At 45.6% G+C, this 27,426-nt stretch overlaps 1 long non-coding RNA gene across 3 annotated transcripts in view; it reads right to left on the bottom strand.

Moving 5' to 3' along the window:
* Window positions 1-27,426, bottom strand: part of LOC122207686 — a 740,526-nt gene that overhangs the window by 580,604 nt on the left and 132,496 nt on the right. For all 3 annotated transcript variants that reach the window (XR_006196968.1, XR_006196967.1, XR_006196969.1), the window contains one exon: window positions 13,125-13,204. This is a non-coding gene — a long non-coding RNA (uncharacterized LOC122207686). The remainder of the gene's footprint in view (window positions 1-13,124; window positions 13,205-27,426) is intronic.

The following is a 27,426-nucleotide window of genomic DNA, read 5'->3' on the forward strand; positions in this document are numbered from 1 at the left end:
TATGTTTACATAAGAATATAAGAAACTAGGGGTGCCTGCCTGGGTGGCTCAGTCGGTTAAGCGTCCAACTGGCTGGCTCAGTCGGTTGGGCATCCAACTTTGGCTCAGGTCATGATCTCACAGTTGGTGGGTTGAAGACCCACGTCGGGCTCTGTGCTGGCAACTCACAGCCTGGAGCCTGCTTCCAATTCTATGTCTCCTTCTCTCTCTCTGCCCCTCCCCTGCTCACAGTCTCTCTCTCTCAAAAATAAATAAAAATGTTTTTAGAAAGATTTAAAAATAAAGAATAGAAGAAACTAAAGAATACTACACATCAAATGTTAACATCAGTTCCTTACAGAAACTGACAAGCGTGGGGAGTGCTTACATTTCAATACACGCATTTTATTTACTTATTAAAACAAGCACTTTTAATAAATGCTTTTATAGCTTCAAACCAAAAAGAAGTCTTAGAATTATCCAAGCACATAAAATGCTTACTGAGAATTCCAATACGAGTGGAGCACCTGTGTCCAGACCGGGGTGAGAGGCCCGGGCACAGAGCACTCTGGACGTTTCTCCAAACCCACCCTTTGTCAACATCTGGGACTCTGTTTCCTAAGTGCTTCATTTATATGGTTCCTAGGTTTGGAGAGATCATCACCAAACTAAGCTCGTTTATTCACGTGGGGCTCTGCACTCATTAAACAGAGAATTTCTATTAGGCCTTTTTGAACATCAAAATTAACTTCGAGGCCCCCTTTTGGGGGTTCACAGAACAGGAAGACATTTAGGGTCCCTTTCGGCTGACCATACCTCTGGTCACGATGCTGTGATTTCCCTTAGAACTTTCCATGAGGAGCATGGCCACCGGCAACAGGGGAAACGGACCATCGCCGGGCTCCATGCTCTGTGCTCACTAGGGCATGACCAAATGACAAAGGCCCACAGAGGCCGTTAGCTGTCCCGGAAGCATCACTGTTGGGGTGGAAGGGGGAGGGGGGGAAACTTTGAGTACAAGCAGGATTCTCCGCTCAAAAGAGCCAACTATGCTGATTCAAAAAAAAAAAAAAAAAAAAAAAAGAAAGAAAAAAAAGAAAACATTTTCAAAAACGCCTGTGGGTAAATTTGAGCTGCCCACAGCTCCCCAGGGGCATCTCGAACTTGCTGTCGAGCCATTTCTGTGGATTTCAGTCAAATTCTAATTTTAGTGTTCATTAAACACGGGTAATTCCCCAGCCGGTCCCTGCCTCACCTCGTACACAGAGTGCGTCGGCAATATAGGTCACCAAGGCTTCGAAAACACTCCCACATCAAAGACAAACCTTTTCATTATAAGCATTAACTTTCTAAATAATGATGAACTTGAAAAGTTTTCCAAAGCTGCAGGGTGGGTGTGAGGAGAGCTGGCATCCTCCTTGTGAATATTTGCATGAACGTGGCTTGTTATGGGGGTGACCGTTCACAAAGGTTTTGTTTTCCAGCAAGTGTAAGGGATGGAGGTATGTCTCCATCTATCCCCCATTTAGACTGATACTTATTGAGACCAATAATGTAAGGACACAACCGGAGTATGCAGTATTGGGAAAATACACTCAAGTATACGTGCGCGCACACACACACACACCCATCATGGACATGACATGTCTAGAAAAAAGACTGCTTACTCAACATTTTAGGTCTTCTCATTATTATAAAGGCCAAATTCCTTATCAAAGTTTTATCAGTTAATATCTTTCCAGCTGAAAGTAACAGCAACAACAACAACAACAAAGGGTGGCTTAGATCCTAAGGATACTTAATACTTTACAAAACATCCCAAATGAGTTGGCTCCAATCCTCTGGCTCACAGCCTCATGATCACAAGATGGCTGCTGAAGTGCCAAACATCAATTCTTACACAAGAGTATCCATTTGACTGGGAAGTCTATTTTTTTTTTCATTTTTTTAATGTTTATTTTTAAGAGAGAGAGACAGAGCATGAGCAGGGGAGGGGCAGAGAAAGAAGGATACCCAGAATCCAAAGCAGGCTCCAGATGCTGAGCTGTTAGCACAGAACCTGATATAAGGCTTGACCTCACAAACGGTTAGATCATGACCTGAACCGAAGTTGGAAGTTTAACCAACGGAGCCACCCAGGCACCCCTTGTTTGGCAAGTCTTAATCCCATGATCAACTGCCACATTAAGCAGCATTCAAAAATGTTTTCTCCCTTATTCACACCTTTGTGTATGCTGTTCCCTACACCTGAACAGTGTCTTTTTCCTGCACACAGATAACCACCACTTATTCTAGGACACAGTGTAGGGTCAGCTCCTAAGACCTTACCCTGCAGTAGGTTACCTGTCTCTCCCACTTTTTTGCTATTATCATAGCATTTCTCCACCTTTGATGTAATTGCCGATTTATCTGTTTTCTGCCCAGGGGATGATCTCAATGAAACAGCAACTATGGCAGGAACTTCTCTGGTTTCCCTGTGCTTTACACGGGGCCTGACTTGTCTATACGTGTTGATGGAAGGAACAAGAAATCGAAGAGAATTGCCCAGGACCATGCTGCACTCAGAAAATCAAACCACTCTCTGTACAGGGCACAGGGGCAACTTAAGAGATGTATCTTTACCAAGGCACCGTCCAGAAAATTGGATCCTGCAGACCTTCATTCCAGTTACCTTGTCTGGAGTGCTACTGAATGACCCTAAGAGGTTAGCACACCCCTTAAGCCCCACAGAAGAGTGATGGGACTTCAAAGGAGCTGTTGAAAGAACACGGACACTTCTGTCCCAAACTCTGGGATTGTGGTGGGGGGTGGTGGGGGGTGGGTGGCAAGTGAGGTGGATACAGCAGGATACTTAAGCTCTTCGTCCACTGGCATCCACTTGTCAGTTTCCAATAAAGGGCCTGGTTGTACGTCTGGGAGCAGGGCACATCTGTGGGTGGTGGCAGGCCCAGGGAGCTGGAGCGCTTCCCTTGGGGTCGGCCTTCAGGGCCTGGTAGCACAGAGTGAGAGAGGAGGAGGAGGAGAGGGGGGCACTCCCTGGGCCAGGGCCAGGCAAGCAGAGAGGTTTCGGCCTCGGCAGGCACACAGGGCTGGTGTGAGAGAAGGCAAAAGACCGTGAGGCGTGAGAGATGTGGCTTCTAACGAAGAGAAGAGGTTGGCAAGCAAGAGGACGCTGCAGAGTGACCAAATCTCTCATTCCCCAAGAGGCAACGTTAGAACTAAACCAAACTGGGGCATGTGGGTGGCTCAGTCGGTTGGGCGTCCGACTTCGGCTCAGGTCATGATCTCACGGTTCGGGAGTTCGCGCCCCGCATCGGGCTCTGTGCTGACAGCTTGGAGCCCGCTTGCAATTCTGTGTCTCTCTCTCTCCCTCTCTCTCTGACCCTCCCCTGCTCACGCAGGGTAATAATTGTCACTGCCAGGTAGGATTGTTACGAAAATCAAATAAAGTGATATCTTTAAGTGCTTACAAGAATACCTGCCATACAGTACGTGCTACACAAATACAACACACACACTGAGGCGAGAGAGCCCCAGGGAGAACACGGGTGTCCAGGTGACTCAGCCTTTGGGTGTTAGGCTCTGTCCACGCAGCACAAGGGAAAGGGCAGAGCTGGAAGACATGACTAGTAAACTTGGTTAATGAAACCAGGCAAGGGATGCTAAAGAAACAGCAAGCATGCCAAGTCAGTATCTCATCTTTTTTACCTTTCCTACTTTTAACACTCAAAACCGATCCACCTAGATTTTTTTTTTTTTAACATGAGCTGGATATCTGAGTATTTGCTATTTGAATTTTACTTAACGGGCAGGGTAGAGGGAATCTGAATGCTGATGTCAAAGAGTCATAGGATCAGGGTGTCCGGGTGGGTCAGTTGGTTAAGCATCTGACTCTTGGTTTTGGCTCAGGTCATGATCTCATGGTTTGTGAGTTGGATGCCCACATCAGGCTCTGTGCTGGCAGTGCAGAGCCTGCTTGGGATATGCTCATTCTCTCTCTCCCTCGCTCTGCCCCTCCCACACACTCTCTCTCTCTCAAAATAAATTAAAAACTTAAAAAAAAAAAAAAAAAAGAGTAGTAGGATCAAGGCTATGAGCTCAACCAAACCTGAGACCCAGCAGCAGGGAGGCTCCAGGTACAGGGTCCAGAGCTCTCCTGGAAAACCTGGAAATGTTCAGAGCTGACCTCAGAAGAGAAGACCCAACTCCAAGATGAGATACACAGAAAAGAGGAAAGAATGTGGTCTTCCCCTCGACATATAAAACTAAATCATTACCATTTGATCTTTTGATCAGCATCTGTTACTAAGAGAGAAAACCCACTTCACCTTGGGGCTTGGGCCAGCACCCCAGGGCACACTGCACCGATATTCTCCTTCCCCATGTATCCTACCAGTCCTGGAGCTAATATTGTTTCTTGGCTGCTGGTTTCCTTTGATTATTTTTATTGACATTCAGTGCCTATGAATCAGCAGACTGAAGGCCCCTCTGGAGCCAGGAGAACTGCCAGCAGATGCGGACCTGCTCTCCCTCCTCTGCTGAGAAGACCAGATCCCAGCCCGGGGCAGTGGAAGCAAGCCCACAGGTGCGCTGGGGAATAGGCACAGAGGCCAGCTGTTACCGGGAAGAACCTGGGGAGCGTGGGGCATAGAGGAGAAGCACCTGACCAGCCACATCTGTCATCATCCTCCACGCATACCGAATGCTGCTCTGGCTGCTCCCGTGCTACCTCTGACCCGCCCCGCCCTCCTCCGCCTCCTCCCGTGGCTGCGCACATGCTGTTCCCGCCGCCTAGGGCAGCCGGGTCCCATCTCTCTGCTCCAGCTGCACCTTGACCTCTTCTGAACTCTCTCTACTCATGCAGGATCTAAGCTGGTCTCTTTGAACCTACGGTCAAAGCCTTCTAATGTTCCATGCTACTGCTCTCAGCTCTGAGGTGTTCGCTGGCAGGAACCTGCCTTTATCCCTGCCTGTCCTTCCTACTACTGTTACTAGCATGGAAAACGAATAAGCAATTTCTAAACACCTCAAGTGCACCTGTGGGTGTGCAAATCGCTTACCATTACATAGCATGTCAGTTTCCTATGGCTGGTGTGACAAATGACTACAAACGTCATGACTTAAAATGGCATAAATTTGGGGCACTTTGGTGGTTCAGTTGGTCGAGCATCCAACTCCTGATTTTGGCTCAGGTCATGATCCCAGGGTGGTGGGATCGAGCCCCGTGTCAGGCTCTGCCATGAACGTGGAGGCTGCTAGAGGTTCTCTCTCCCTCTCGGCCCCTCCCCCCACATTTGCTCTCTTTCCCTAAAAATAAATCTTTTAAAACAAATTTATTAACAGTTCAGAGGTTGGAAGTCTGAAATCACAGGGCTAAAATCAAGCTGGTGGCAGACCCACATTCCTTTGGGAGGTTCCCTGGGGAGAATGGTTTTCTTCCCCTTTCTGCCTCCTGGAGGCCCCCACCATTCCTCTGCTCAGGGTCCCTTCAATCATTGCAAAGCCAGCAACACAGTGGCTTCCAATCTCTCTCCCACTCATTGTCTCCTCCCCTCGTATTCCCCACCTCCCTGCCCTGTCAACTCTCCAAACCTGCTTCTCCATCACATCTTCTTCTCTGACCCACACCCTCCTGCGCCCTCCCTTACAAGGACCCTTAGCATTCAATTAGGCTCGTGCCGATAATCCAGGAAAAGCTCTCCATCTACAACACTTAATCACACCACAAAGCCCCTTTTGCCGTAGAAGATAACATTCACTGGTTCAGAGGATTAGGACGTAGACATCTTTGGGGGCCAGTATCTGACTGCCACACAAAGGACACTGTGAAAACGCCCCAGAAGGCGAGTCAGAGAGCTCTAGCTCTGACACTGTTACTTCCTCCTCTGTGACCTTGGATACATTGCCTAACCTCTCTGAGCATAATTCTTCATCCATAAAACCTCACAAAGGTACTCTCAGAAAAAGATTTACATTTAAGAAGTCCTTTAAACATCAAAACACAAAACAAGTACAAAGTCTTGTTATTTCAGTTTTTTTTGTTTGCCCAGGCTTGGCAGCTGGGCAGCTTTTTAAAATGGTCTCAAGTGAGGTAAGGAGCATACACACACACACACACACACACACACACACACACACACAGCACATTTAAAACACCACAAAAAATACTCCATCACAAAATTAAAGGATATGGCCAAAGCTGCATTTGAAGGCAAAATCACAACTGAATTTTTTTAAATAAATACCTATTTGAGCACCTGTTAGACACCAGGCACTATCATATTTGACTCTGGAAGGTACCCTATAAGGATACCTAAATTACACATGAGGAAATGCAGTCTTAGCGATATGAGACACAGCCAAGAAGTGGCAGAAGTGAATTGAATTTAAAGTGCACTTACTCACATCCTTGTCAGCCTGGCTTTATCAGGGCAGCAACTAGTTTTGCTGATTTTCTTCTCATCTGATGTGGCCAAAAGTAACACTCTTCTCATAGTCCCTCAAGGCTCCTTATAATGTCCATGCACACTAGCCTCATTTACAAGGGCCAAGGCCAGCATCTTTTTCAGATGTCTGCCCTCAGGCTTCCCGAACCCATTCAGCCTCTGGAGGAGGCGAGCTGTGGTCCCTGGGATATTAACATCCCCCCGCAGATAGCCCTTAAGCACTGGCTGGCAGGCGTGCTGTACTGATAGGGAGAAATCTGGTATAAGATGGCCAACGGGACTGATAGGGAAACTCCAGCCCGACCGAAGACTCCCATTCCGGGTTCTTCTTCCTACTCCACTTGCCGCGCATGCGCCAAATTGCTACTAACGCGGAAGTAACAGACTATAATTTGTGTTGGGGCTCAGACCTCTGGAGAGTAATCTCATCCAGAGCCCGCCAGTGTGAAATAAACCCCCTGCCTTCCGAGATCTCTGAGTGCCGCTTGGTTATTCCGACTGGTCATCCGTTAACAGTGTAAATACCCCAGATTCCTCACACCGGATGGGATAATTTGGAGCACGTGTTTTATACCATTTCCTACAGTTTCGATTTGGGATTTGGTTTTAGGTGCCACTGTGTCGGCTAGCTTAGTATCTCATCCCTTACAAGTTTTCTTCTCTTAACTGTACACGCATAGGGTCTGCTTTCCGGGGAGAGCAGTCACAAGGACATGTAGATAAGGGAACCTAGAGATATAATGGTTCCCGACATATGTAAGGAAAAACAAAACCCTTTACTGAATTAAAAAGGAAATAGCATTAAAAACCATGGCAAGTAAAATTGACACCGAAAAAAAAAAAAAAAAAGTGGAGAACAAGCTTGGTGTGCTTTTCACAGAACACCAACTAAAAGAGCAAATACAAGTTGAAGGGGAAGTTGGTAGTGAAGAAAAACAAATGGCAAAGCTCCAAGTCCAACATATGGGTAATCGATGTTGCAGAAAACCAAAACAAAGGAAACAAAAGTAAAACGCAAAGCTACAATGAAGCTGAGTAAGTTGATCTGTAAGCAAAAAAGCAGGCAAAATCAACATAAAGGAACCAACAGCTAGACAAAAACCTGTTTCACTGTGGTTGTTTGTGGGCTTTGTCTTTTAAATCCAAGAACAGATGACAATTAAGAGGAGTCAGGTAGAAAACGGTGGTTAACCATAAAGGAAGAAAAATCAGGCTGGCCTTTCAAGAGCACAGGGCAGAAGAAAAGTGAACAAGGCCCTTGCAAACGGTTTTTCCAACATGCATAGCCTGAGAATATTATACCCAGCCAAATGGACAGAAGCATCTGAAGATAATTAAATGACATTCTTAGATAAGTAGTGACACATGAATTTTAACATTCATTTATGATTGTAGGAATAAAATCACTAAAATACTAGGGGAAATAGAAAACAATAAATCCCAAATCTTTCATTTAGCCTGGATTAAAATCGCATTTAAAACAAAGGTCACAGGGGTGCATGGGTGGCTCAGTTGGCTGAGCGTTCCACTCCTGATTTTGGCTGAAATCATGATCCCAGGGTCATGGGATCCTGCCCAGCAGCAGGCTCCTTGCTGAGCACAGGGAGCCTGCTTAAGGTTCTCCCTCTCTCCCCCTGCCCCTTTACCATGCTCACATGCTCACCTGCTCTCTCTCTAAAATAGAAACAAACAAAAAGAAACAGAGGTCACAGATGAACTTGAGAGATTACGAAAGTTTGATTATTGATATAAAGCTTCAAGAATCTGATGCACAAACCATGACATCCAAGAATATAAAGGTCAGAGTTGGAGAAGAATCCGATGCTTTAAATATACCAAGAAATTAAATATTAGCGATTCATTAAAGAAACATTGAATTCTGCCTAGTTCGTTTGAAGCTCTTCAGTAAGATTCTACTTTAACTTCACTCGTTTATTGCTAATAGGGAATTTTTATTTACCCTTTGTGTTTTTGTTTCAGGGAGTGGAATTTTAGTTTACTCATCAAATGTGACAACCATGAACGTTCTGAAGTTGCTGTAATTATCTCAACTGACACAAAAGCAGTCCCTCTTCTCCTGGAGTTGAGAAACCAGCAGAAAGCGCCTCTCTCCTGCCTTGTACAAATTATGGCAGAAGTGACCATAAACGGTCACTTTAACAGAAACATTTTAAAATCAGGCTGCATCGTCACTTTTTCATCAATATGCACAAAAACAGAACAAGAGGTAACTCAAAATGAAGAACTCGAACATTAGCACCTTGTATAAAATGACTGGTGGTAAAGACTGAAAACTCCCCTATTGTTATAAGATACCTATTAAATTAAAATAATCATGAAAAAATAGGATACATATCAAATCACAACCACATGTAGAGTAAAAGGAACTCCCAAGTCTTCATGACCTCATTTTCTTAAAAAAAAAAAAAAAAAAAACCTGTTTCTGCCTAACAATGATCCCAACATGTAGCAGTTTTAAAACCACCACCATGTATTACCACTAACAACTCCAGGGAGTGGCTGGAGGGCTCTGTTCCTCCGGACTGTCTGGGACCATCTTGGCCTTGACTTGCTCATGCACCTTTGGTCAGCTGGCAGGTCATCTGGGTCTGGTGGTCAATGACACCATCATGTACCAGTCTGGCAGTGGGCTTCGTGCCTGCCAAGGCAATATGGTGACCGGGCCCTGTCTGTCAGCACCCAGCGGGCCAACCCCGGGCCTGTTCACATGACAGTGGCCTAATTCCAAGAGAAAGAACAATCACGGCCCACTGTCACCTCCACCCCATTCAGTTGGCCAAAGCAAGTCTCAGAGGCAGCGTAGACTAAAGCCTCCATGCCTGGATGGGACTAAGGGCAAAGTCTTATAACAGAGAGCACACGGAGGAGAAAGGATAGAGAACTGGGAACTTTCTGATTGACTTGTGCAACTGGTCTACCACAGTGGCAAAAGAATAATGAGAGCAGGTAAAACAATGCCATCTTCTTGATATTAATATAAACATTTACTACTGATATGGAATTAGATTCACTACTTAGTCTAAATTAAGAAAGACACACTATAAAATACTGTAGTCTTATATTTGTCAAATGAAAATATGTACGGAACCCATAAGTCTCATATAACACCGTTAACTAGAGTGAAAAGAAAGTACAGTTTTTAAAAACATGTAAGTCAATGAGAAAAAGATCAATACTCCTTTAAAAACTGGGCAAGTAGGGGCACCTGGGTGGCACAATCGGTTAAACGTCCGACGTCAGCTCAGGTCATGATCTCACAGTCAGTCCGTGAGTTTGAGCCCCACGTCGGGCTCTGTGCTGACAGCTCGGAGCCTGGAGCCTGCTTCAGATTCTGTGTCTCGCTCTTTCTCTGCCCCTCCCCAGCTCACGCTCTGTCTCTCTCAAAAATAAATGAACATTAAAAACTGGGCAGGTGACATGATGAGACCATTCATAGAAGAAATGCAATTGCATGAATTAAAAACGGTCTAAACTTATTAGTAACTAAATCATTGCAATTAAACATTACACATATACACATCCATACACATATATAAGCATGCGGATATATGCACACAAACGCACATGTGAATACATTTATGGTTTTTACTTTTTATAAAAATATATAAATTTATGAATCTATTCTTAACACATTGAAAGGATACAATTTTGCCTCCCAAATTTGCAGAGATTTTCTTAAAATGGTAACACCTGCTGTTCTCAGAGTAAAGTTACTTTTATACACCACCAATGAAAATGTAAACTAGAATAAGTTTTCTGGAGGCTGGTTTGTCAAGAGGCATCAAAAGCTTTGGTAATCGTCACGTTCTCTGACAAAGTATGCCAGGAAATGAATAAGGCATCCATCACAATTTAGCTCCAGATTTGTTCTTCAGAGTGTTATGTAGAGAATACAACATTGCAAAGAACCCACGTGACCAAGTGAAGGGAGTAAATGATATAAAATTAGAGTATATCCATATATCCATATAATAGAATACTTTTCAGTCACTACAATTCTGTTGACCTTGAGAGGTTCATGATATGGTAATTGAAAAGATACGGTATGTCAGGTGGACTTTTTGTGTAAATATGTGTTTATATTTATACAGACCACAAAAAGCATCAATACTAAAATTTAAATAAACTGTACTTTCCAATTTTTTCTTGTGTTCATTTTTCCATTTTTCTAAAATGATTTTATATTCCTATCATCAGAAAATAAAGCCACTTACTACCCAAACAGCATATTGGTGAAATATTTGCAGCAATTATCATAAACACGGGCTCAATATCTTCTGTGTAGAGACTCCATAAGAAATACATGGCAAACAGCATAAACTCATAAAACAAGATAAACTAATTAAAAAACACCTTTAATGTAGAGAAAATATGTGTGAATCTTAACACTAGCTAGCATAGGATTTTTTAAATTCTAATATTTTTCCACTGGAATAATACATGTGTACAATCCTTCTAGAAAGCAATTGCACATGAATCAGGAGCCTTTACATGTAAGTCACAGAGCTGTAAAAAAGTATCAGAGGAAAGTATAAGGGAATTTGTTAGTGATCTCAGAAGGGAGAAGGTCTCTCTAAACAAGACAAAAAAATAGATGCCAAAATAGAAACAACGACACATACGCCCACGCTAAAATTAAAATCGTTCTATGACAATAGACCTCACAGCTAAGTTGAAAGCAATCAAGAGATTGAGAAGCAAGGTGAGCCTTCCAGCCAAGGATGAGGAGTTCAGCAAATCATTACCCTAAAAGCAATTCTAAAGCTGAAAAAAATTAACAAAAACAACCATTTCAGAGCCCTGGACATCACCAAAGGCACACAACAACCTGCGAAGTGTTTGTGCGTATACAACCGCTAGACTTTTGCTAAGAACAGGGGGACTCTGCAATAGTCTCGCCTTGGACTGCGACCAGAACTGACTACCCACCACCATCACCACCACCACTGCCATCACCACCACCATCACCAGAGGGCTAGTGCCTAGCTGGCAGAGATCCGGCCAGGGCGGATAGCTTTGAGGAGTGACAGCTTCACATGCCCACCAGGACAATGCCCAAACCTGCAGGTGTTATCAGTGAAGGTGACTATCGTGGAGGCAGGGAAGGCCCATGGCTTTACTTGTTTGAAGTTGTGGTCTTGGGGACAGCACATTCTTGGCTGAGGATGCACATGCATGAGCGAGCACACACACACACACACAGCAGGGACTGAGCAGGACACAAACACGGCATATCCCTCCAATGGAATACTATCCAACAGCAGAAAGAAATGAAGTCCTGACACATTACAACATGGATGAACCTAAAAACAATTATGCTAAATGAAAGAAGTCAGATGGAAAAGACTATATATTGTATGATTCCATTTAGTCCATAAAAGGTGAATTTATTGAGACAGAGTACAGACCAGTAGTTGCTAAGGGCTGGGAGGTGGGAGTGTGGATTAACTGCAAATGGGCACAAGGAAAACTTGTGGGTTGGCAGAGAAGGTCTAAAAGTATATTGTGGTGAGGCTGCACAACTCTGTAAATTCACTTAAAATTCTTGAACGGTAGACTTATGACGGTTGCATTTTATGGTGTGTGAGTCATACTTCAGTACAGTTATTTTAAAAAAGAGATAGGGAGACAATATTTGCGACATAGCTGAAAAAAAGCTGAACGTCCATAATGTACAGTTTGACACCTCGAAAGAAGAAACTCGGCAGGTAGACAGGCCGAGACAACTACAAAAGCCACATGTGAAAAGGTGACCAATTCACCTAGAAATGAGGGGAAAGCAAGACAAGACAAGACCGTATGGCCTTTTTCCACCTTCTCAAGTAAAAGACTAAAGAAAATGTCTTGTTCCCATTTTACAGATTGGAAAGAGAAGGTCAGAGTTTCAAAGTCTCGCCCAAACCCGTCTCTTCCGGTGGGGAGTGAAGGTTTGCCACCATGAACTTGCACGGTCCCTCCCCCACAATCTTAGTCCCTATCATCCCCAATCCAGCATCTATGTACACAGTGAAGATATTGAGACATTACAGGTTGTGAGGGACTGGGCGAGGCTCGCTGAGCTCCGTAACGCACCCTGTCAGGCATTTGTAGTATTCCTATTAACACCTAATGGCCCATCAAGGCTCGTTATGGATTTTTGTTTTGCTCTTCGTGGCTAGATTATTAAGATTTCATTAATGCCAATTTATCACCAGGGCCCTAAGTCTAGCTAGCGTCGCTATGGCTTGTGGTAGAAGCCGCGGTTGGTGCAGTTTCCGAGATTTCCCCAACCCCCACCTTGGGCCGCAGTGTCAAGGACCCTCCTCTGTCAAGAGAGCCGGTGCACGGGGGCTGGCGCATCACGGCCTCTGCAAGCACCGGCTTAGAGCCAGAAGTCCTCGGCTATCGCCCCAGCCTCTCCCTTGTGTTTAAGTCTCCTCTCTTGTAACAAAACCACCCTTCCAATCTTGCTGCACTTGGGGAGAACGGAAGACAGGCTGGGTGGGAACAGGCTTAGGAAAACGTGGCACAGAAATAGCCTTCGTTAGAGACAGGGCCTACCTTAAGCCGCGTAGAACAGATATCCAGCCTCAGACTTTAGGAAACCACATTGATCTGGCTTTCAAAAAACAGAGCCAACCCAAAAGCGACCTAGACCAAAAATACTGTATTCAAAATAAAAGGCAAAGATCTCCTTACCTGACAAAAGCCTGCAGTCCCAGGGTTCTGTAGCAAGGATGCTGGGTCCATGCAGATCTTCCCACAGGAGACTGCAGAGCCTGGGAGGGAAGAGTAAGTTGGAGTATTTGGGACTCGGGAGGAGCGACCAACCTACTGTCTTCCCGTGACTGCCGGCGGCGTGCAGCAGGTGAGAATGAAGCCCGAGGCATGATTCTGAATCAGAGTCACCTGGGCACCAGTTTGCTTGGCATTAAAAGCTCCCCTAGTTAATTCTGATATTTCCTTAGGTGCAGGGCTCGTTGTCTTACTACAGAGGATCTCAAAAGTAACTGTGTATCAGGATCACAAGGAAAGTTACTAAAGACAAGAGCCCAGGATCCTTGAAATAAGACCGAGGACTTTGTATTTTTGCCAGGTTCTCCGAGTGATCTTGATATGACCCAAGATTGGGAACCAGTGAATCAGCAGATTGGCAATGTCTGCTGGGTCAAGCCATCCAACCATCAGGGGAAGGAGCCACTATGAGCTAAGTGGTGTTACCTGTGCAGTGCCCGGTTGTAGCAGGTCTGAGTAAATAACCACACCTGACTTACCTAGCACACGCTGCAAGAGAAGAGAGTTCTGGCATTTTAGGACGTTGGACACAACCCAGAGACTCCCTCTATGCATCGGTTTGTAAACTACGATCAGTTCCCCATATCTTGCTTCAGCCCCATGCAAGAACCACCCATGGACATCAACAGTGGATATCCAACAGTGCCTTAGTATCAACAGTTTAACAATGTGCATTAAGGGAACAGTGATGCTAGGGGGTGGGGGAAGGAGAAAGACAAGGGCTATTTACTAGGAAATCCCTCCCTTTGGGGACTTTCTGTCCACCGCCTGTCTCAAGGTATTTGTAATGAAATCTTCAAAAGCTGGGGATGAGTCAAAACAGGGTTTGTGTTAACAGAGATCAAAGCTTCTTACCATTCTAAGGGCTTCCCCAACACAGTGTGTACTAATTATTCAAGGATAAAAAGGGATGGAGTGACACAAAAATCATTCATTCATTCATTTATTCGTTCATTCACTAAGTGCACAGCGCTCGAGGATCTGGATTCTGGGATCAGGATGCCTGGTTCTGCCACTTCAAGCTACGTGTTTGCATTGTTTAATACCTGTGTGTCTTAGTTTTCTCTCCCATTAAGTAGGGATGACAACAGTATCTACCTCCTGGGAATCTGGGAGGACTTGACATGTTGTGTAAGTATCAGGACACTGTCAGACGCATAGTAAGTGCCATGTAAGTGCTGCCTGTTATAATTCTTTACTTTCTCACAAGGCATGCTGGTGATGCACCCATGGAAATCCCCACCCTGCACTCAAGGGCCTTCCAAACAGGCAAAGGATACGGGCAGGCGAGAGTCAACTGCTACAGTCCCGTGTGGTTGGGCTACAGGTCAGAGATGGCAAGTAATGACGGAGGGAACGCAGATGCGGGAGCAGAAGCCAAACGTCCCAGAGCGTCATTTGGTGGGAGAACTGGGGGACTCTCAGAAGCTCTCCCGAAACAGAGCCCCCAAGCATGAGCCACCTGAACAATGTGAGGGGTGGTTTTCACAATGCATATTCCCTGGACCCATCCCTGGAGACTCAGAGTCACTAAGTTTGCAAAGGGCCCCAGGGTTACCCATTTGCAGTCCCCCTAGCAGGTTCCAATCTTTAGCCAGGCTTGGTGGGCACCGGCCTAGGGGTAGAAGATGAGTAAGAAAAGGACAGGAAGGAGCTCATGGGTGAAGAGAGAAGTGGGCAGAGGTTGGGGACCCCACCACATGGCCTGGCCAGACCTTCAGCTTGAATCCTAATCTAAGTCAGAGCCCTACATCCCCACTGCATGCTAGATGCTCTCCCTCCAGTCCGAGTCAGAGCCCGATAGTCTCTGACCCCTGTTGCTAGTTTCGGACCACTTCTCTTCCCTCTTCCTTCAGAGATATTCCCCCACTTTGGAAACGGATAATCACTTAGAGTGTTAGCTTGTTTTCTTGCCTACCGGACATGAACTCCATTCTCTGCTCCTTCATCACTGGGTGGCAGGCACGCAGCATGGTGCCTGGCACGTTAGAGCAGCTCAATACACCTGCTGCCTCACGAGTGATCTGGGTCACTGCATCCGCTGGGTGAGGACAGCTCAGGTACATCTGAATTTGTTTACTCAGAGTCACAGACTTCTGCCTCCCAACCACTGTCAAGCTCAGGCCCGACTCTTTTTGCCTCCTTGATGCTTTTTCACCATTTTTTTTTTTTTAATTTCTCCGAGGCTGGTGCTTCTTCACAATAAATTCTCTGAGTGTCTGGAAAGGCCTTCCGTGCTCGATCTGAGGCAAGCCCACTCACTCTTGGACTCTACCTTCCAAGCACTTCCAAGGACTCTCATCCTTCCGAGATGGCGCTCAGGGTAGAGTTCCATTTTAAACTTGATGGGTGAATTCTTCCGTTACATTTTAAGCAAGCTGACATAAGAAGAGCACGCAGCCCTCCTGTCCACAAATTTCATTTCCCTGATCATGAAAAATGCGGACTGTACGTGAAAAACTCAGAAAAACAAATGAAAACCATAAATTGAAATAGGGCCTCAAAATGTACCTTTCCAAACCCAATGAGACCCATATTTCAACTGGACTAGGAAAGATCCCAAGAGTGTGATAAATATTGCCATGAACTCTAGAGGCCTGGCAGATAATTGAGGAATCAGAATGCGGAAGGTTAAAAGGAATTCCGGTCCAGGAACTGTGGGCCCAGATGTTAGTGTCATTTGCCTTAAATAGAAAGGCCAGGTAAAAATGATTCCAACGGAAACAGAGCAGCATTACCAAACCCCAGCCAAACACTATCATCCACCAAAGCCAAAAAGCAGTTCTGTCACTCATCCGTTCAACAAATCTTTAATGAGCATCTTCTATGAGCCAGGCACGTCCTAAATCCTGGGAATATGGCACAGAACCAAACTGACAAAAATCCCTGCACTTAAGAAGCTTATCTGCTCATGGAGGAGATGCACAGTAAACACGTAAGTGACTTTATACTGTGATGAGTAGTGGAAAGTGCTATGAAAATAAAACAAAACAGAGCCGGAAGACAGAAGGTGCCAGAGATGGGGGGATGCTTGGAACAGGGTGGACAGAGCTAGACTCATGGAAATGGCAGCATTTGATCAAAGATCAGAAGGGGGTGAGGGATTGGGATGCCTACGTGCCTCAGTCAGTTAAGCGTCCGACTTCAGCTCAGGTCATAATCTCACAGTTCATGGGTTCGAGCCCCGCATCAGGCTCTGTGCTGACAGCTCAGACCATGGAGCCTGCTTCTATCTCCCTCTCTCTGTTCCTTCCCCACTCACGCTGTCACTGGTTTTCTCTCTCTCTCTCTCTCTCTCTCTCAGAAATAAACATTAAAATTTTTTTTAAAAAACAAAGAGGTGGGGGACTGAGTCACGTGGATTTCTGGGGGTAAAACCTTCCAAAACAGAAGAAACAAAGTGTGCTAAGTTTGTGAGGTGGGAACAGGTCTGGAATGTTAACACAAGGCGGCTGGAGCAGTGTGAAGGAGGGCAGGAGAGAAAGGCAGGGCTGAGCAGAGACTGCAGGCCGGCAGGGAGGCAGAGGCTAGCACAGTGCAAAGAACCCCAGTCTTTTTTGGTGGGGGGGGGGGGGGGGGGGGCGGGGCGGTTATAATTCTATATTATCTTTATTTAGTTCGTTGCTCAAATTATTCCAACTTTGGCTATTGGAATCTCTTCCAGGTGGGCTCCTGTGTTCAACATGCCCTTTATCTTCTTTATTATTTTTTTAAATATAATTTATTGTTAAATTGGTTTCCATACAACACCCAGTGCTCATCCCGACGAGTGCCCTCCTCCATGCCCATCACCCACTTTTCCCTCTCCCCCACCCCCCCATCTACCGTCAGTTTGTTCTCAGTATTTAAGAGTCTCTTATGGTGTGCCTCCCTCCCTCTCTGTAGCTCTTTTTTTCCCCTTCCCCTCCCCCATGGTCTTCTGTTAACTTTCTCAAGATCCACATATGAGTGAAAACACATGGTATCTGTCTTTCTCTGCCTGACTCATTTCACTTAGCATAATACCCTCCAGTTCCATCCATGTTGCTACAAATGGTCAGATTTCATTCTTTCTCATTGCCAAGTAGTATTCCACTGTATATATAAACCACAATTGCTTTATCCATTCATCGGTTGATGGACATTTAGGTTCTTTTCATAATTTGGCTATTGTTGAAAGTGCTGCTCTAAACATTGGGGTACACATGCCCCTGTGCATCAGCACTCCTGTATCCCTTGGGTAAATTCTTAGCAGTGCTATTGCTAGGTCATAGGGTAGATCTATTTTCAATTTTTTGAGGACCCTCCACACTGCTTTCCAGAGTGGCTGCACCAGTTTGCATTCCCTCCAACAGTGCAAGAGGGTTCCCATTTCTCCACATCCTCGCCAGCATCTAAGGTCTCCTGATTTGTTCATTTTAGCCACTCTGACTGGCATGAGGTGGTATCTCAGTGTGCTTTTGATTTGTATTTCCCTGATGAGGAGCGACGTTGAGCATCTTTTCTAATGTTCCCCGTGAGATGAAAAAGTTAACGAGAGTTTGAGAAGCAAAAAACAAAGACCAAACTGTAACTTTCATCTCCTGCAATCAGAAACATGGTTTGAAGATGGCTAATGAGCCAGCAGGGTAGCAAATGCCTCCAGACACAATTTAATGTCACCTAAGTTCTTTGGCATACCGGCAAGGGTGCCCCACATTTGGGCAACACAGCACAACTCTTTCCCTTGAATTCAGACACGGTTACTGGTCCACTTGAGAATATACTTCTTTCACCAGAAATGAGAGAAATTGACATTTCCAGATATTAAATGGGTTCCCTGTTATTTTTAGGGCTTGGGCAGCTGAAGCCGCTGAACTCAAATGTGCTCCCTTGATCAAAGAGGCCTAAAAGGATTCCCCAGCCCTGAGAGCTGTGTCTCTAATAGGATTATGCCTGAATTAAACGACGGAACCATTTATGACTTAGGGCACTCTCTGGCTTTGAAGTTTGCCTCAACAAATGATCCATTTTTATATAAACCAGAGCTGGAGAATGACAAGGAAGCCTGCAAGTAGTCCCAAATGGAGAGCTTTGTACAAGATAATCAGGGGAGAAGAAACATTTGAACTAACACTCTGGATCTGCCTTTGAGTAAATGATGGCATAGAGAGAAAATGTTTTTTCTCTCCTGAAGCGTTTGACAAGGCTGAGGTCATTTTTTTTACTCAGAAGCAGAACGTGTCCAACATCCTCCAATTGTGTGTGTGTGTGTGCACGTGTGTGTGTGCGTGTGCAGGAGCACATGTGTTTTCACGAGCTTAGTGCAAACTCCCTTACAGTGTTTTTTCAGTCAACATGCATCAGGTACCCACAAGGTGTCAGGTGGAGAGAGGTTAATAAAACATGGGTTTTTTCCTCCTCAAACTGCTCACAGAGAGAAGAGGAAGGAGACTTAGAAGCAGCGGAAGAGGTAGATGGAGGGGAGAGGAGGTGGGGGGAGGAAGAAAATAGGGAAGAGGAGCAGGGACAGAAGTCCCTAGCTCTTGACTTTGGCTTGGCCATATAACTTGCTTCGCCCACTGGCATGTTAGCAGGAGTGACAAAAGTCTTGCCAGGGGGTTGAATGGCTGGGTTCGCCGGCTTGTCCCTCTGCCATCGCCATGAGAAGAGCAGGCTTCGACTAGCCTGTGGCTCCAAGGAGGATGAGGGACACGTGGAGTAGAGCCACTCCCACTGACTCCCAGCCAACCCACCGTCATGTGGCTATGACCAGCCAAGTTGAGCAGAGTCACCCAACTAAGTGCAGATGACTTCATCTGAAACACAGATGCTGAAGAAATTTAAAAAAAAAAAAAAAAAAAAAAAAAAAGATTCTTTTAAGCGCATGAATTTTGGGAGGTGTTTATACAGCAATGGTTAAATAACACAAGCATCATCTTCATTTTACAGATGTGGAAGCAGAGGCTACAAGAGGTTAACAATCTGCTTTGCTCAAGGTCATTGTTCAGGGGTAGGATTAACAAGCAGCTCTGTCTGGACTTTGAAGCCCATTCTTCATTGTTATGAAATTCTATCCATTGCTGAATCAATTCTTAAATGTAAAGTCATTCTCCCTACAGCATCAGTTGTTTCCTTTATATTAGAGAGTAACCTTCTAGTGACAAACTAACAGATTCACAGAAAAAGTCAATAGGACCTCTCTGACTAGGAAAATATATACATAAAACAGTGTCACATAGCTCAAGTTCCTCCGACAAAGCCCTGTGGGTCTGACAGCAAACACAGAAAAGACTTAAATTTTAATTTAAATGTAAGGGTTTCTTTTGGCCCTGTAACAACTCATCTCTCTTTAATTTATCAGGAGCCCCAGTAATAAAATAAGACCCAAATCTTCCAAAGAATAAAATATATCTACTCTCAGAAGGTTTGCAAATTACATATTAGTTAGCACTGACTTTCTTCTCCTGCTTAGATTGCCTTTTGGCTGCACCAGAGCTAGAGGGATGTGATGCCAGGATCACCTGACGGTTTCATGAAAAAAATCCACCAGTCCAAAGGCAAAGCCTGTCCACCCCCTCGCTCCAGACCTCCTAGAGCTCCGTGTGGAGAGATGCTGACTGAGTTCCGGTGACCAAGTGAAATGGATGTTTTTACAGAGTGGCTGATGCTCCACTTCCCTGGGGAGGTGGGAGCAGGCTGACCTCCCCGGGCGGTGCACCTGCTGTGCATTACATGTGTGCCCGCTGTCTGCACGAGCTTGTGGATCTTACCTAGATCATTTTCACAGCATCTGTGAGATATACAATGTCCTCTTTTTCGAAGTTAGAAAACAGAAGACGGGAGAGCTTTAGGAACACTCACACCGAAGTTACTCAACTAGGAAGGAGGAGAATCAATATTCGAGAACTTTTCCAGCCCTGTACCTTACATGGTGCTTCATTAAAACAAATTCCTAAGTGGAAAAAAATAATTTATGAGTTAAAAAAAAGCTTCTGTTGAAGTACTGGGGTTGGTGAATAGGAGACTGTGTAAGATAGGATGCTCTTAGCTGCATGTAAGAAAAATCAATTAACGGTAGCTTACATAAGGAGATGTAAACGTTTATCTTATGTAACAGAGAGTCCAGAAGCGTCGTGACTCCAGGGTTGGTGGATTCAGGGACAGGCACTGAACGCAGCAGAAGTACCACCACTCTTGTGCCCTTGGTGGACAGTGCCCACCAGCCACAGTATTCTTTCTGCGGAGGCCAGACGTCCTCAGTCTTTCTTAACTTGGTCAAGAAAGCTATTATCAATTAACTAGAGTTGGCAAGTGGTATAAAATGTATTCTTTTCTGAATCTGACTCTTGCCCGCTGCATAAATAATGCCGAAGCACCTGCCATATCCCCAGCAATCCTGACAACCAAAATAGCGGGAAATAGAACAGAAACAGAGCAAATGGTGCTGGCCCTGGACAGTCCAAAATCTTGCTGGAGAGACAAAATACAGACACACAGAACAATGAACAGATTTATTTTAAAGCTGCATTCCTGCAGCTAGTAGAGAACAGACTGTCTTCATCACTGGTCAAGAAGATGCTCTGTAAAGGGATAATACGGAGAGTTCTGTGGTTTTCACTTTTGGCCTGGGTCTTGCAACATTCTTACTAGTGGAGCCCCCACTTCAATCAGAATGAGTCTTGTACTGATTTCACTTTATTTTTCTATTTATAAACTATCTTCCCAAAGCTAGAGAACTTCTGTCAAAACACAGGACTTTTTTTTTAGAAAAAAATAGGGTTTGTGTATTAAATATCAATTTGTTCAACCATTAATAGAATGATGTCAATGTTTATTATGCTGTGGAATTTGTTTCAGAATTCTGACCATGATTACAAAGATTTATTTTTATTTTATTTTATTATCTTATTTTATTTTTTTACAAAGATGCTTTTAAATGAATATATGCTATTGTTTCCATTCAGACCTAAAATAACTTTTAAAAAATACTTCATTTATTCAACTTGTTTACAAAAAATCCCTGTTCCCTCCTTCCAGGTGCTTCGTAACTTAGATAAAACCCGGATTCACAATATTGAGTTCAGATTTCACGTTTTGCATCAAATTTCATTAAAGAGATATCTTCTTGCTTTGGACTCTGAAGACAGCCCTGGCTGAAATTCCAACTGTGCTACGGGATTTTAATATGAGGTCTGCGTGCACTGGTGTGTAACACCTCATTTACGGAGTCATGGGAATGACAATCACATCCTTGGGTATCTGGGATGGCCTGTTCTCAGCCAGGGAGCCGGATGGAACACCACCAGCATTTAGAGACCAGACAGATTACCAGGAAGAGGAATGGCTGCATCTGCAGTCACGCACAGAGTCAAGAGAAATGTAAATTTAAGACCGAGTGAAAATTTGTCATGTCACAAATTCTCAGACTTCTTTGGCCACTAATCACTTCCGTGGTCACAACACAGCCTTGTACCACACCATTCACCCGTCATCACTGCCAAAGCTCTATTTTCAGTGGGCTATTGCTAACCCGGCTGTGGGCGTGCACCTCTGTTTCAAGCCAGCACTGCCCTCTCCCAGTCTTACTTTCTCCAATGCTGCCAGTGATATTTGGTTTCAGTTTATAATATAATCCATAAAATATGCAAGCCATTTATTTTTCAACTTTTACAACTCGATCTTTAAAACTCTTTGGAGATTGTATCTTCCAAATTTAATATTTTTAATTTTCCTAATGGTAGTCTACCTTAATTTGGCCAGTAAGGGCAAGTAACGAAGCTTTAGGAACCCTGATAAGATATAATTTATTACAATAAATATAATAGAGCAGGTTTCAGTTAAATGTAATTTTTTTTTCTTATTGTGAAGCAAAGACATGCTCGTTACAATCAATTCAGACCCTCTCCAAAAGTATAAGGAAGAATTTAAAAGTCACCTTCAATCTCCCAGAATAACCATGGTTAGCATGTTGGGGCATATCAACGAAGACGCACTCACTCTCACATGCCCATATGCACACGTGAGCACATTTTCCATAAGATGGGATCGTGCACACTTGACTGCCAGCTTTTTTTCACTCAATAATATACCATGGGCATTTTTTCCCATGTCAATAAGCACAGATTTTCACGATCAAATTAAATGCTGCAGAAGATCCCACCTACTGACTGACGTACCAAAATGCATTTTGCTAATCCTATGTTGATCATTTAGGTAATGCCAACATTTCAATGTTATAAATCACCTTGCTGGGAAGATGTGCTAGCATCCTTCCCCAGCCATGACCTGGCTGACCTCTCAAAAACAGAATAAGGACCTGCTATTCTGTTGCTGCAAAACCTTTTACGCTCACCACTATCTGTGGACATCACAGGGGACAGGACCCAGTGCCTGCGAACGCAGGGCCCGCAACTAAGCGGAGGACCCCCATGGTCCGTCTGCCAGGAGCTGAATGAAGCACAGAGGTCTCTAAAGACTTCTTCACGAGTTTACACAAGCTGTTCTCCAGAGCAGCTCCAGAAGTAACTGGGAGACTGGAAGGTGGAAAGCTGGAAATCTTACCCAGCATTATGAGGGACAATTCAGAGAAAGACTGTTCTCAGTCCCATTCCTGTGACTGGTCTCTGAGTGCTGGGAGGAAAACTTGCATTACAAAAAGAATGAACGAATGGTCATGTTGTGAAGGCGCCACCAGCGATGGGGCCAGCTTCTCTTCAGTTCTCCCCAGAAACAAAACAGATGAAGAAGTCTCACCGTCATCGCTTTTAGAAGCCAGCCCAGAGACCGCAGGGAGAACCTTCACTGACCCCCGACAGTGCCTGGGACTGCAGTTCGGAAGCCACCAGCCCAGGAAAGGCCACCGCCCAAGAGCCGCTTTATCCATTATCCAATGCTGCCTCCTTCAGCCGGCCTTCTGCAGGTGTACTTTCTCTCCCAAAGGAACGCAGTTGCTAACTTTCTTGTTTTTGTAGCCAGGGCTTTAAGAGTGCGGTGGCAGGACGCTCGGTGGCCCATGACCACTCCCTGCGAGGCAACTTCAAAGTCAGGTTGCAGACTCTTTCCCTCATGACGAACGGGCAACATGGCAGTTTGTTTTCTTATGCCTCTGCCATCTTAAACGGTTCATAATTGCCACAATCTCTCTGAAATCAGTTGTTTCTACAATTAATGACTGATTTCACAGGGCATTAACCATCCCCAGTAACAGTTCATTAACTGCTGGCAAGCGGGAATATGCCACCGTTCGAAGGCACTTACGCTGCGTTCAGAGGACCCGTGCCCGCAGGGAAATAACAAGGAAGACGGCCTTTCTGGGCACCTGGAGTCACAGCGCAGGGTCACAGATCCCCGCAAGATACTTTTGGTGTCTCCACTCCGGCCTGAAGCTGCGGCCAGGCGGCCAAGATGCCAGGGGGTGGCGCTGGGACCACAGTGGGAAGGAAGCATGGCCGGTGACGGGGAGGACTACAGCAGTCCACTACAAGCTCCCGTGATTAGTGAAGGCATGTGGTGGCAGTCCGTGGAGGGGGACAGCAGGAGGTCTGTGCAAAGGGCAAAAGGGAAGGTGACCGCTGCTTGCAGGGGCTCTAAGCCATTGCCTGCCCCTACACGCTGGACCTGAAGCTTCTCTAGAGCAAGAGCACTCCGGCACGGCATCCCCGGGGCCTAGCCCAGTACCTGGCACAGGCCACGCGTCGAGTAAGTGAACAAACTAGAGGCAGAGGGGAGTTCAAGGCCAGAGCGAGCCTTGCTGAGTACAGAATAGAGACCTACACCTACAGGGAAGCGGAGGCAAACCTTTATGCATGAGCTGGGCCGAATGGAGACCTAGAACGGGCTTGAGAGCACGCTCTCCAGATTCTGTGTTCCAGGCTGGTATTGAGCTGGCTTCCACTACGAGCTACGGGGTGGCTCAACTTTCTAATGGTCCTACCTTGGCAAGGCTGGCACGGGAACTGAACGGGCCTGGGGAGCCCGCCGGCGAAGGTCCATACCAGTGCACCACCAGGAGAGGGTGACTGGGGAGGTAATGTCCCCCAAATAGGGTGTAACCCTATAATGGTCAACAAGACCTCCATTTTGGCCCCCATTACGCCTTAAGCCTCACCCCAAACTCTTCTCTTTCCTTACTTCTATCACACTGGCTTCCTCCTACATGCCATATTGTTTCCCACTTTTGGGCCTCTGCACACACTATTGTCTCTGAATCTAATGTGTTCCCCTTCCTTTGGTTCAGCTGATGCCTGGATGTCTCCTGAACTGAGCTCTCACTGTCTCTGCCAGAGAAATCTCCATTGGAAACGCTCTTAGTACTCGGTGCCCTTTGTAGCACAGGTGCAACTTGTCAGTGTTGTGTCACCGTGTGGTTAATGTTGTCATTCCCACTCACAACCAAACTCCAGATAACCCACGTGCACTGTGTTCAGCCCTGTTTCTCCAGTGCCTAGCACCATGCCTGGAACGCAGTAGGTTTTCAAAACATTTTTGCTAAATGAATGAAGGCATGTGAACGGGTCCTTTATTTTCCAGTGGGTGACAAGATTGGAGTCAATGAACAGGAGGAATCTGCCACTTCCTTCAGCAAACAGGCTGTCTTCACGACATACACCTTTGACCATCTTAGGGAGTATGAAGATTTTACTGGAAATAATCATTAAAAGACAAAGCAAATCAAGGCCAGAAATGGCTTGTTTTCACCCTGTGTGTTGTCTTTTGCCTATTCAGGCTAAAACAGCACATTTCCTGGGAGGCTGGGTATCTTTACAGATGAATTCACCACTTTGAAGCATTTGACAAAGGTTGACTTGTTCCCATCTAAGTTGACACCCTTTCCTGGGTTTCATGGGTCTCTGGCCTGAAAAATACATTGAAAACATCTCAAAGCCTTAGTAAAGTTAAATTGGAATCCGTTGACTTCGTCTTTATGGTGGGCATTTGCAAATCACTTTCAGGATCAGTGTGTTTCGGGTTTTGTTTTTATTTTTGTTTGCGCCCCTTAAAAATGGAAAGAAGAAGAAATATGCCCCAGGGGAGGCTCACGGCTGGCTGGGACTGTTGGAGTTTTGTCATCTGAAGCTCCACTCGGGGCAGAAGGGGGCCAGGATTAGGGGGCAAACCAGCAAATGAGCTCAGAGAGGCAGGAACAAAAGCTGAAAGAGGTGACCTCACCTCACAGGGCCAAAGGAACAAAGCTCCCGCCCAGCCCTCGGCCACACTGCTTCAGCTTGGTCCCGGTCTTTGTAACCACAGCTTAACAGTTTACGTGGGTGACGTGCACAGTGCTTTCACGTTCATTAACTCATTTGATCCTCACAACTCGGGGGAGGAGACTGGGGCAGGACTTTGTCGGCTGGGAGAAAAACAGAAACTCAGCTTGCAAGGGACAGTGACCCACTCTTTTGACCCCCTCGATCAGTTTTCATTGTCGTATGTAACCCTTCCTACCAGCTTCAAAATAATACTTACTGAGAACTTGCTCTGTTAACACCAAAGACTCTGCAAAATGTGTTACGTGCATTATCGTATTTAATCCTATCAATAACACCATGAGGGTGTGTACTTCCTTCATGAGGCCGCTGGAACGAATCACCACAAGTTTCTTTGAACAATGGAAATTTAGTCTCTCAGAGCTCTGGAAACTGAAGTCCAAAGTCGGTGTCGCTGGCTAAAATCAAGGTGCCAGAAAGGCTGCTTCTTTCTGGAAGCTCCGGGGCAGAATCCCTTCCTTGCCTCTCTCAGCTTCCACTGGCTGCTGCCATTCCTTGGCTTGCGGCCCCATCATTCCAGTTTCCAAGGCCAGCATATTTAAATCCCTCTCTGTATTCATCTCTGTCCTCCACGTGTCTCCTCCTCTGTGTGTCTGTGAAATCTGCTTCTGCCTCCCTCTGTGAGGATCCTTGTGATAGCACTAAGAGCCCACCGGGATTATCCAGGATCATCTCCCCCTCTCAAGATCCTGGACTTTAATCATACCTACAAAGTCCCTTTTCCCAAAGAAGCTAAAACTTGCAGGTTCCGGGGATTGGTATCTTTTCAGCCTGTCACAGGTAGGTAATGGTATTCCCGCTGCGCGGGCAGAGGAAACTGAGGCATGAGAGATGAAATCACATGCCCGAGGAGAGGAGACTAGGGCTTGACCCAGTCACTGTCACCAAAGCCCAGTAAGCCGTAACGCTTTCCGAACTTGCCTACCACCGGCGCGCTCTTCTTAAAGAAACAAAAGACAACCCCAAGACAGTCTAATTATTCTCCTCCGGGCATTAAGTCTGAGGTTAGCAGGGACTGTGGCCAAGGAAGCACAGCGCCCAGGAAAGAAGCCTCAGTCCCCTTCCACACACACTCACACCGGACCACTCATCTTACTCTGTGAACAAGCGAGTCGCTTCGGAGAGGCTCTCATCTTGAGAACCACATCTTGTTTCCCACGAAAGCCTTCTCAAGGCGTAGCCCCCTCACCTCGCCCCGTCTTCCCACGCCAGCTGTCACCCAGCAGAGGTGTGGGGAACAGTTTTCATTCTTGTGGAACACACCCAGGGAAGGCCAGATATTCGTGGTTCCTGGATTAAGGGAAATGTTTCCTTTGGAGCTGCTTTCCTACAGAAATGTATTACTGCGTGGATGCAAGTCTCCTCACTTTCTAATAAAACTATTACCACTTTAGGTCCAAACTGGTAATGGGAATCTTTAAGGGATCCAGCTTTACAAAAGCTTCCAGAATTTGTATCATACCAGCAACTATATATGCATGGATAGAGGTGAGAAGACACACACACACTCACACACACACACACACAGATTTCCTCAGCCTCAGACTGCATCCTCTGGAACTATCTCAGAAGGGAGGTACCATCCAGGCCCCCTTGCCACTTCTCCATCATGAGCAGAGTCACAGCAGGCCCAGAAGTGACAGGCCCTGTGGAAAATGGAATGAACACGCACAATGACTCAGCCTCAGGCCTCACAGATCCAGCAGGACTGAATGCAACTGTCGAGAGCTCATCTTCTCGGGGTTCTAAGTCCACAGCCCAGCCATTGCGAACCCCTGACACAGCACTTCAGAAGGATGATCGGGGAACTGAAACTCTGGGTGAGCACGTGAGAACAAGAAATAAGGCCACAGACAGGGAAGAGCTCAAAAACAAGTCACAGGCAGATATGATTAAGAGGCAAAAGGAGAACTTCAGAGCACTTCTCTCTGTACGGGCAAAGAGGAGAGGACTGATGCTCGAGATGAATATAATACTGC

The sequence above is a fragment of the Panthera leo genome, chromosome E2 (assembly GCF_018350215.1).
Source record: "Panthera leo isolate Ple1 chromosome E2, P.leo_Ple1_pat1.1, whole genome shotgun sequence".
NCBI lineage: Eukaryota > Metazoa > Chordata > Mammalia > Carnivora > Felidae > Panthera > Panthera leo.